Source organism: Nerophis lumbriciformis, linkage group LG29 (genome assembly GCF_033978685.3).
Source record: "Nerophis lumbriciformis linkage group LG29, RoL_Nlum_v2.1, whole genome shotgun sequence".
Taxonomy (NCBI): Eukaryota; Metazoa; Chordata; class Actinopteri; order Syngnathiformes; family Syngnathidae; genus Nerophis; species Nerophis lumbriciformis.
Window position 1 is genome coordinate 2,795,989 of NC_084576.2, and position 11,251 is coordinate 2,807,239.

General features: G+C 40.5%; 1 protein-coding gene across 2 annotated transcripts in view; it reads right to left on the reverse strand.

Moving 5' to 3' along the window:
- Window positions 1-11,251, reverse strand: part of slc28a1 (solute carrier family 28 member 1) — a 72,037-nt gene that overhangs the window by 59,299 nt on the left and 1,487 nt on the right. The gene's annotated exons all lie outside the window — the stretch shown is intronic.

The window sequence follows — 11,251 nt, forward strand, 5'->3', positions numbered from 1 at the left end:
CTTGTGTAATTGTTTGGTTGTCAAATGTTAAGGTGGTATTATTAAATAAATGTCGGTGTTTAGCAGGACCGATAATCAGCATTTCCGTTTTCTTGGCGTTGAGTTGCAAGAAGTTAGCGGACATCCATTGTTTAATTTCATTAAGACACGCCTCCAGCTGACTACAATCCGGCGTGTTGGTCAGCTTTAGGGGCATGTAGAGTTGGCTGTCATCAGCATAACAATGAAAGCTAACACCGTATTTGCGTATGATGTCGCCTAGCGGCAGCATGTAAATACTAAAGAGTGCAGGGCCAAGAACCGAACCCTGAGGAACTCCGCACGTTACCTTAACATAGTCCGAGGTCACATTATTATGGGATTAATATGTTGAATGAATGTTGATTAAGTTATTTGTTGTATTAGATAACTAAAATAAATAGACAAACCGTTAAAAAAACCTACTATTTTGCATGTTTTGTGTTTCTTTTGCTTCACTAATAGTGTTTTTGTCTTTGTGTTTTATCAGTTTCAATGGCTAAGCCTTTTTTGTTTTAAATATTGGCTTGTAAAGTTTGACTCAGATTTTAAATTCGAAAAACAAATCAGCAGCGTCGTTCAAAAAAGCTTTTATCAATTACGCCAAATAGCGAAAGTGAAACCGCTTCTATCAAGACATGATCTTGAGAAATTAATCCACGCTTTTATCTCGACTCGTCTTGATTATTGTAATGCCCTGTATGTTGGCATTAGCCAGGCCTCCCTCGCCCGCCTGCAGCTTGTGCAGAACTCTGCTGCTCGTCTGCTAACACAGACCCGCAGACGTGAGCACATCACCCCTATTTTAGCGTCCCTTCACTGGCTCCCTGTGCGTTACCGAATACATTTTAAACTCCTTTTATTTGTTTTTAAATGTCTAAACAACCTCGCGCCAACCTATCTCTCCGACCTCCTTCAGCCTTACTGCCCCACCCGATCCTTAAGATCAGCCGATCAGCTGCTGTTGACGGTCCCTGACACAAGGCTGAAGCTTAGAGGTGACAGAGCTTTCGCCGTTGCTGCTCCCAAGCTCTGGAACGACCTACCCCTGAGTGTTAGACAAGCCTCCTCTCTTCCTGTTTTTAAATCTCTCTTAAAAACATACTTTTATTCCATGGCTTTTAACACTGAGTGATATCCATCCTGCAATGGCGCCCCATAATACACCTGCTGTGATCCTGTTTTTATGTTTTTATGTTTTTATTAATTCTATTTTAATTATTTATTTTTTATCGTGTTCTGTTTGTGTTGTGTTGTGTTTGCTCGGTACTCGTTTTATCTTTTAACCTGCTCATTGTACAGCACTTTGGCTACCCCTGTGGTAAATTTTAAATGTGCTCTATAAATAAAGTTGATTTGATTTGATTTGATTTGTATTGTAGCAATTTAAGATGTATTTTAAATGAAAAAATGAAATCTATTATTTTTTATTATTTCTGGCAGGGGTTGTGGCATCCGACTCTGTTCAGCAGTCCTTGAACGCACCGTACACACACTTTGGTCTCGTGTTCCTCTGAGTATAGAACCCTCACTCTGTTCTAAGAGAGCACAGGCTGTAGGTTCAATGTGCACAATTGAATAGCTTAGTTGCTCAGAAAGCATTTTGTTTATATAAGTTTAGACTGGGGTACGTTGTTTCTTAACGGAGAAAGACGTTAATGTTTTCACTCCAGCATTTGAGCTAGAAGGCTAGCACCAGTCAGTTTGTGAGTTTATAAAGTGTAGTTATTAGTCAGGGTTTTTCGATCGTTTTAATTTAAAAAGGTAATACTAACAGGCGGAAGTTTTACCGCGGTTATCTAGATCATTTATCGTTACAGCCCTATAATAAAGGAATCAATACAGCTTGTGCAATGAATATTAAGTTCTCAGAGTGCAGCCTGGGGGCCATTTTTCATTGACCTTCTGCATATTATGAAAATAAGATGAGTTCATAGTTAATCATCCATCTGATGATTAATCCATTATCATTATATTGTTTTTCACCTAACCCATCTGCGACACAGAATAACTCAAAATCTCTGGCAACACATTTTGGATACTTTGTCAAAGTACAGTCGTGTTGATGCTAAACAGCATTTTGGTCTTCTCTGGCTGGCCTCGGTTTGATTGGAAAATACCTGAATTGGTGCACGGTTCCTTAATCCGATGTTTGTCCTCACTTGTATCTGCTGACAAATTGTAGGAAGGATCATAAGTCCAATAAATTGAAAAAACAACAACATTGAGACATACTTGAATAATTCAAATACTAAATATTAACAGGGAGATCACGCGCGGTGCGTAGGGCCCTACCACAGTTTTGCGCCAATAATTGCATGTAAAATGTCAGTCACCGAATGACATTTTACTGCAAACATATGCTTAGCCCCGTCCTGCTCCATCAGTGAAAAAAAATATATAGTAGTGCATTAACTCAGTGTTTTTCAACCTTTTTTGAGCCAAGGCACATTTTTTGCGTTGAAAAAATGCGGAGGCACACCACCAGCAGAAATCATTAAACAACGAAACACAGTTGACAGTAAAAAGTTTAAAGTCAATTGTTGGGTATGACTTTAAACCATAACCAAGCGTGCATCACTATAGTTCTTGTCTCAAAGTAGGTGTACTGTCACCACCTGTCACATATCACGCTCTGACTTATTTTGAGTTTTTTTTACTGTTTTCCTGTGTGTAGTGTTTTAGTTATTGTCTTGCGCTCCTAATTTGGTGGCTTTTTCTCTTTTTTTGGCATTTTCCTGTAGCAGTTTCATGTCTTCCTTGACCGCTATTCCCCACACCTGCTTTGTTTTAGCAATCAAGAATATTTCAGTTGTTTTTATCCTTCTTTGTGGGGACATTGTTGATTGTCATGTCATGTTCGGATGTACTTTGTGGACGCCGTCTTTGCTCCACAGTAAGTCTTTGCTGTCGTCCAGCATTCTGTTTTTGTTTACTTTGCAGCCAGTTCGGTTTTAGTTTTCTTCTGCATAGCCTTCCCTAGGCTTCAATGCATTTTCTTAGGGGCACTCACCTTTTGTTTATTTTTGATTTAAGCATTAGATACCTTTTTACCTGCACGCTGCCTCCCGACATCTACAACGCAATTAGCTACCGGCTGCCACCTACTGATATGGAAGAGTATTACACGGTTACTCTGCCGAGCTCTAGACAGCTCTATTGTTACAGCAAGAAACCCTTAATGTCCCCTCTGGCGTATTGTGTTAGTGCTAGGAACATTTGCAACTTTATGTCTTAATTATGTTTTAAATGTGTTATTTTGCTGTAAAAAATAATTATTGAACAATGATACTATATGCTATGGTTGGCATTGGTCTATATAAGTTCCTTCTGTTCATTACATTGCCTGAAGTGGATAACGAGTGAACAATATTGTTTGTTTAACATGTCACATGACCTTCAACTTGTTTTGAGTGCCACATTTCCAGAAAGCTAACATTTCCGGACTTCTCCCTATACTTTTATTCTTATTTTGTACATTCCAAAGAACCTGCATGTGTGCTCTGCAGCAGACATTTGATTTTGGTCTATTTATTTTGTCACAGTTATTATATGATTTTGTTGACTTTCTGCAAAAAAAAAGCGAATCAAAGCGTATCTCTATAACAGCTGTTTTTAAGAATCAGCTGCAAAAATGTGAGTTTCTCATAATTTTTTTTTTCCAACTTGACCCACGGGCCACCAGTTGAATAGCCCAAATGATGAAAATGAAAGGACCTATAATGGAACACCACTAGTATAACTAAAGAAGTTGCAAAAATGACAACTGACTGCATCTGAAATAAACAAGGCCACCAGTTGAATAGCCCTAAAGCTTCAGTCTGAGCGGAGGTTTTCCGCCTGGCACAAGTGTTTGACTTGTCTCCATTCAATATATATATATATATATATATATATATATATATATATATCTGATTGACAAACACTTTCCCAAAGACAACAACCTAAGAAAAGTATTCAACAAGAACAACATCAAATTGAGCTACAGCTGCATGAACAATATACGACAAATCATCTCAAACCACAACAAAACAATTTCAAATGAGCCGTCGACCCCCAGTCAGAACGACTCCAAAACCAACAAAGCATGTAACTGTCGAAAGAAACCTGATTGCCCCCTCAACGGGGGATGCTTACAAACATCAGTTGTCTACCAATCTAAGGTAATACGCAAGGACATTAACACATCCGACACATATGTAGGATTAACCGAGGGTGAATTCAAAAGATGGAACAACCACAAGGCTTCTTTCAGGAACAAAAACCTGCGAAATACCACAGAACTCAGCAAACACATTTGGGACCTCAAAGACAATAATGTTGAATATTCAATAACATGGCAAATTCTTGCATCCAGCACACCTTACAATAGTGGTAATAAAAGATGCAACCTATGCTTGAAAGAGAAACTGTTTATTATTTACCGTCCAGACCTGTCATCCCTCAACAAACGCAGCGAAATTGTAACAACATGCCGCCATAGACGGAAACACCTCCTAGGTAACACATGAACCAATCACCACGCCCCTAGGCCAGCCTGTACCCACCCACTCTGTGCCCTATATAAACCATGGTATGCGAATGCTCCCATTAAAATCTCCTGACGATTGAGGGTACCCCCCTCATGAAACAGGCCTGTAGAGATGAAATAGTCTTGTGATTTTTTTTTCCCCACACATACATATATATATATATATATATATATATATATATATATATATATATACACACAAGACTCCAAAAGGGCCCCCCATCCAAACCTAAACCCAATGTTGCGGCCTCATACACACATTGTATGTTTACATGCACTAACAAAACTAATGACTGCATTAATTTGGAGTTTTTAACCTTTTTAAAAACACATGTAAAAATCTAACTATGTTTTTGATTTATTTTAAAGATTAACATATTTAGACCATATCTAGACAAATACCCTGAATTATTGGGTTTTGTTTTGAAAAAAAGTTTTTTTTACAACAAAATCCAAAAAGATTCGATATCAGGTTGCCAGAAATTAAATAATCATATAGCCTAATATTATTCACTTAAATATGACTACAAATCTGTCTAGTTTTGTGTAAAGTAGAGAATAGCTGATACACATAATTATCATCAGTGCATAATATGAATCCTAATACCACATAATTATTATTATTTGCACATTGATATTAGTGTATCTCCTGCTGGTTAAGTCTCCCCCTGTTTTTAAAACCTGTTGAGACCTCTGTTTCTAACTTTAATTGAGGGTCTTTGAACACACCACAGTCATGGGCAATGAGATACAAAAGTGAAACTTGTACATAACCTTCTCCTAATGCTGCCACATATACAGGTAAAAGCCAGTAAATTAGAATATTTTGAAAAACTTGATTTATTTCAGTAATTGCATTCAAAAGGTGTAACTTGTACATTATATTTATTCATTGCACACAGACTGATGCATTCAAATGTTTATTTCATTTAATTTTGATGATTTGAAGTGGCAACAAATGAAAATCCAAAATTCCGTGTGTCACAAAATTAGAATATTACTTAAGGCTAATACAAAAAAGGGATTTTAGAAATGTTGGCCAACTGAAAAGTATGAAAATGAAAAATATGAGCATGTACAATACTCAATACTTGGTTGGAGCTCCTTTTGCCTCAATTACTGCGTTAATGCGGCGTGGCATGGAGTCGATGAGTTTCTGGCACTGCTCAGGTGTTATGAGAGCCCAGTTTGCTCTGATAGTGGCCTTCAACTCTTCTGCGTTTTTGGGTCTGGCATTCTGCATCTTCCTTTTCACAATACCCCACAGATTTTCTATGGGGCTAAGGTCAGGGGAGTTGGCGGGCCAATTTAGAACAGAAATATCATGGTCCGTAAACCAGGCACGGGTAGATTTTGCGCTGTGTGCAGGCGCCAAGTCCTGTTGGAACTTGAAATCTCCATCTCCATAGAGCAGGTCAGCAGCAGGAAGCATGAAGTGCTCTAAAACTTGCTGGTAGACGGCTGCGTTGACCCTGGATCTCAGGAAACAGAGTGGACTGACACCAGCAGATGACATGGCACCCCAAACCATCACTGATGGTGGAAACTTTACACTAGACTTCAGGCAACGTGGATCCTGTGCCTCTCCTGTCTTCCTCCAGACTCTGGGACCTCGATTTCCAAAGGAAATGCAAAATTTGCATGGTTGGGTGATGGTTTGGGGTGCCATGTCATCTGCTGGTGTCGGTCCACTCTGTTTCCTGAGATCCAGGGTCAACGCAGCCGTCTACCAGCAAGTTTTAGAGCACTTCATGCTTCCTGCTGCTGACCTGCTCTATGGAGATGGAGATTTCAAGTTCCAACAGGACTTGGCGCCTGCACACAGCGCAAAATCTACCCGTGCCTGGTTTACGGACCATGGTATTTCTGTTCTAAATTGGCCCGCCAACTACCCTGACCTTAGCCCCATAGAAAATCTGTGGGGTATTGTGAAAAGGAAGATGCAGAATGCCAGACCCAAAAACGCAGAAGAGTTGAAGGCCACTATCAGAGCAACCTGGGCTCTCATAACACCTGAGCAGTGCCAGAAACTCATCGACTCCATGCCACGCCGCATTAACGCAGTAATTGAGGCAAAAGGAGCTCCAACCAAGTATTGAGTATTGTACATGCTCATATTTTTCATTTTCATACTTTTCAGTTGGCCAACATTTCTAAAAATCCCTTTTTTGTATTAGCCTTAAGTAATATTCTAATTTTGTGACACACGGAATTTTGGATTTTCATTTGTTGCCACTTCAAATCATCAAAATTAAATGAAATAAACATTTGAATGCATCAGTCTGTGTGCAATGAATAAATATAATGTACAAGTTACACCTTTTGAATGCAATTACTGAAATAAATCAAGTTTTTCAAAATATTCTAATTTACTGGCTTTTACCTGTAGATGTATTGTATTTTTTTTACCTTTCGTCTATCACCCCATCCATGTTCCAATATGTGTGCACTGTGTGTGAATGCTTTAAAGTGAGCTCTGATGACTATATGACGTCTGTGTTGAGTTAAGCGTTCGAAGTTACTGGAGGTTCGGCTATCCAGGTGGAACAAACGATTTAGAATTTTTGATAGAGGTTGTAGGTAGTCTTAAATATTCTTCATTGATTCAAGCAACCTTATTATTGAACGTCCACGGCTATATGTATGTTATATTATGATTTATGATGTCTTTGTTAACAACTTTTTTTTCAAACTGTACAGCACTCCCATCTACCACTCCACCTGTGACTGATTGGAGACCAGTCCAGTCCACCTCTCTCCAAAAGTCAACTGGGATAGGCTCCAGCTTACCCATGTTACCCTAATGAGGTACAAGTGATATATTATAGTGGTCCCCAACCACCGGTCCGTGGATCGATTGGTACCGGGCCGCACAAGAAATTTAAAATATAAAATAAAAAAATAATAATTTTTTTTTTTTTTAATTAAATCAATATAAAAAACACAAGATACACATACAGTTAGTGCACCAACCCAAAAAACCTCCCCCCTCCCACTCATTCGCACAAAAGGGTTGTTTCTTTCTGTTATTAATATTTCTGGTTCCTACAATATACAGGTAAAAGCCAGTAAATTAGAATATTTTGAAAAACTTGATTTAGTTCAGTAATTGCATTCAAAAGGTGTAACTTGTACATTATATTTATTCATTGCACACAGACTGATGCATTCAAATGTTTATTTCATTTAATTTTGATGATTTGAAGTGGCAACAAATGAAAATCCAAAATTCCGTGTGTCACAAAATTAGAATATTACTTAAGGCTAATACAAAAAAGGGATTTTTAGAAATGTTGGCCAACTGAAAAGTATGAAAATGAAAAATATGAGCATGTACAATACTCAATACTTGGTTGGAGCTCCTTTTGCCTCAATTACTGCGTTAATGCGGCGTGGCATGGAGTCGATGAGTTTCTGGCACTGCTCAGGTGTTATGAGAGCCCAGGTTGCTCTGATAGTGGCCTTCAACTCTTCTGCGTTTTTGGGTCTGGCATTCTGCATCTTCCTTTTCACAATACCCCACAGATTTTCTATGGGGCTAAGATCAGGGGAGTTGGCGGGCCAATTTAGAACAGAAATACCATGGTCCGTAAACCAGGCACGGGTAGATTTTGCGCTGTGTGCAGGCGCCAAGTCCTGTTGGAACTTGAAATCTCCATCTCCATAGAGCAGGTCAGCAGCAGGAAGCATGAAGTGCTCTAAAACTTGCTGGTAGACGGCTGTGTTGACCCTGGATCTCAGGAAACAGAGTGGACCGACACCAGCAGATGACATGGCACCCCAAACCATCACTGATGGTGGAAACTTTACACTAGACTTCAGGCAACGTGGATCCTGTGCCTCTCCTGTCTTCCTCCAGACTCTGGGACCTCGATTTCCAAAGGAAATGCAAAATTTGCATGGTTGGGTGATGGTTTGGGGTGCCATGTCATCTGCTGGTGTCGGTCCACTCTGTTTCCTGAGATCCAGGGTCAACGCAGCCGTCTACCAGCAAGTTTTAGAGCACTTCATGCTTCCTGCTGCTGACCTGCTCTATGGAGATGGAGATTTCAAGTTCTAACAGGACTTGGCGCCTGCACACAGCGCAAAATCTACCCGTGCCTGGTTTACGGACCATGGTATTTCTGTTCTAAATTGGCCCGCCAACTCCCCTGACCTTAGCCCCATAGAAAATCTGTGGGGTATTGTGAAAAGGAAGATGCAGAATGCCAGACCCAAAAACGCAGAAGAGTTGAAGGCCACTATCAGAGCAACCTGGGCTCTCATAACACCTGAGCAGTGCCAGAAACTCATCGACTCCATGCCACGCCGCATTAACGCAGTAATTGAGGCAAAAGGAGCTCCAACCAAGTATTGAGTATTGTACATGCTCATATTTTTCATTTTCATACTTTTCAGTTGGCCAACATTTCTAAAAATCCCTTTTTTGTATTAGCCTTAAGTAATATTCTAATTTTGTGACGCACGGAATTTTGGATTTTCATTTGTTGCCACTTCAAATCATCAAAATTAAATGAAATAAACATTTGAATGCATCAGTCTGTGTGCAATGAATAAATATAATGTACAAGTTACACCTTTTGAATGCAATTACTGAAATAAATCAAGTTTTTCAAAATATTCTAATTTACTGGCTTTTACCTGTATATCAATATAGATCAATACAGGCAGCAGGGATACAGTCCGTAAGCACACATGATTGTATTTTTTTATGACAAAAAATCAAAATAAAAAATCAAATGCAATCCCGGGCTCGGGATCTTTCTGTGTGGAGTTTGCATGTTCTCTCCGTGACTGCGTGGGTTCCCTCCGGGGAACCTCCTCCCTCCCACCTCCAAAGACATGCACCTGGGGATAGGTTGATTGGCAACACTAAATTGACCCTAGTGTGTGAATGTGAGTGTGAATATTGTCTGTCTATCTGTGTTGGACCTGTGATGAGGTGGCGACTTGTCTAGGGTGTACCCCGCCTTCCGCCCATGTGCATCTGAGATAGGCTCCAGCACCCCCCGCGACCCCGAAAGGGACAAGCGGTAGAAATGGAAGGATGGATGGATTTGTTGATGTCTTGTGCCTGTCTTTAAAGCCCTCCACAGCACAGAGTCAGCGCTTCTAAAAGTTTTTAACGATATCCTCCTGTCCACTGATTCTGGTAAATATGTTGTCCTGGTGCTTTTAGATCTGTCTGCTGCGTTCGACACCGTCGACCACGCCACCTTAGTCACTCGTCTTGAGAACTGTGTGGGTATTAAGGGCGCCGCCCTCAACTGGTTCCGGTCGTACCTAACCGACAGGAGTTTTTGTGTAAAAGTAGACAGTTTTATGTCGTCCACAGCTCCTTTACCACATGGGGTCCCCCAGGGCTCAATCCTTGCCCCAATTTTATTTGCGCTTTACCTTCTCCCCCTTGGTTCTATTTTTAGGAAGTACAGTATTGCATTTCATTTTTATGCCGATGATTGCCAGATTTATTTTCCCATGGCACAAAATAACACGGTTCAACGTCTTATTGACTGCCTGCACGACATCAAAGTCTGGCTTTCAGCTAACTTCCTGAGCCTAAATGAAGATAAAACAGAAGTTATGTTGTTCGGTCCAAGTCGCTCTCCCTCCCCCAACGTTGACCTCGGCACTCTGACCCCGTATCTCAGCGACTCTGTCACAAACCTGGGGGTAAAGTTCGACTCAGATTTTAAATTCGAAAAACAAATCAGCAGCGTCGTTCAAAAAAGCTTTTATCAATTACGCCAAATAGCGAAAGTGAAACCGCTTCTATCAAGACATGATCTTGAGAAATTAATCCACGCTTTTATCTCGACTCGTCTTGATTATTGTAATGCCCTGTATGTTGGCATTAGCCAGGCCTCCCTCGCCCGCCTGCAGCTCGTGCAGAACTCTGCTGCTCGTCTGCTAACACAGACCCGCAGACGTGAGCACATCACCCCTATTTTAGCGTCCCTTCACTGGCTCCCTGTGCGTTACCGAATACATTTTAAACTCCTTTTATTTGTTTTTAAATGTCTAAACAACCTCGCGCCAACCTATCTCTCCGACCTCCTTCAGCCTTACTGCCCCACCCGATCCTTAAGATCAGCCGATCAGCTGCTGTTGACGGTCCCTGACACAAGGCTGAAGCTTAGAGGTGACAGAGCTTTCGCCGTTGCTGCTCCCAAGCTCTGGAACGACCTACCCCTGAGTGTTAGACAAGCCTCCTCTCTTCCTGTTTTTAAATCTCTCTTAAAAACATACTTTTATTCCATGGCTTTTAACACTGAGTGATATCCATCCTGCAATGGCGCCCCATAATACACCTGCTGTGATCCTGTTTTTATGTTTTTATTAATTCTATTTTAATTATTTTTTTTTTTTATCGTGTTCTGTTTGTGTTGTGTTGTGTTTGCTCGGTACTCGTTTTATCTTTTAACCTGCTCATTGTACAGCACTTTGGCTACCCCTGTGGTAAATTTTAAATGTGCTCTATAAATAAAGTTGATTTGATTTTGATTTGTCTTGTTGGCACTACAGCACTGGTGCTGTTCATAACTTTTATGGACAGAATTTCTAGGCGCAGTCAAGGCGTTGAGGGGATCCGGTTTGGTGGCTGCAGGATTAGGTCTCTGCTTTTTGCAGATGATTTGGTCCTGATGGCTTCATCTGGCCAGGATCTTCAGCTCTCACTGGATCGGTTCGCAGCTGAGTGTG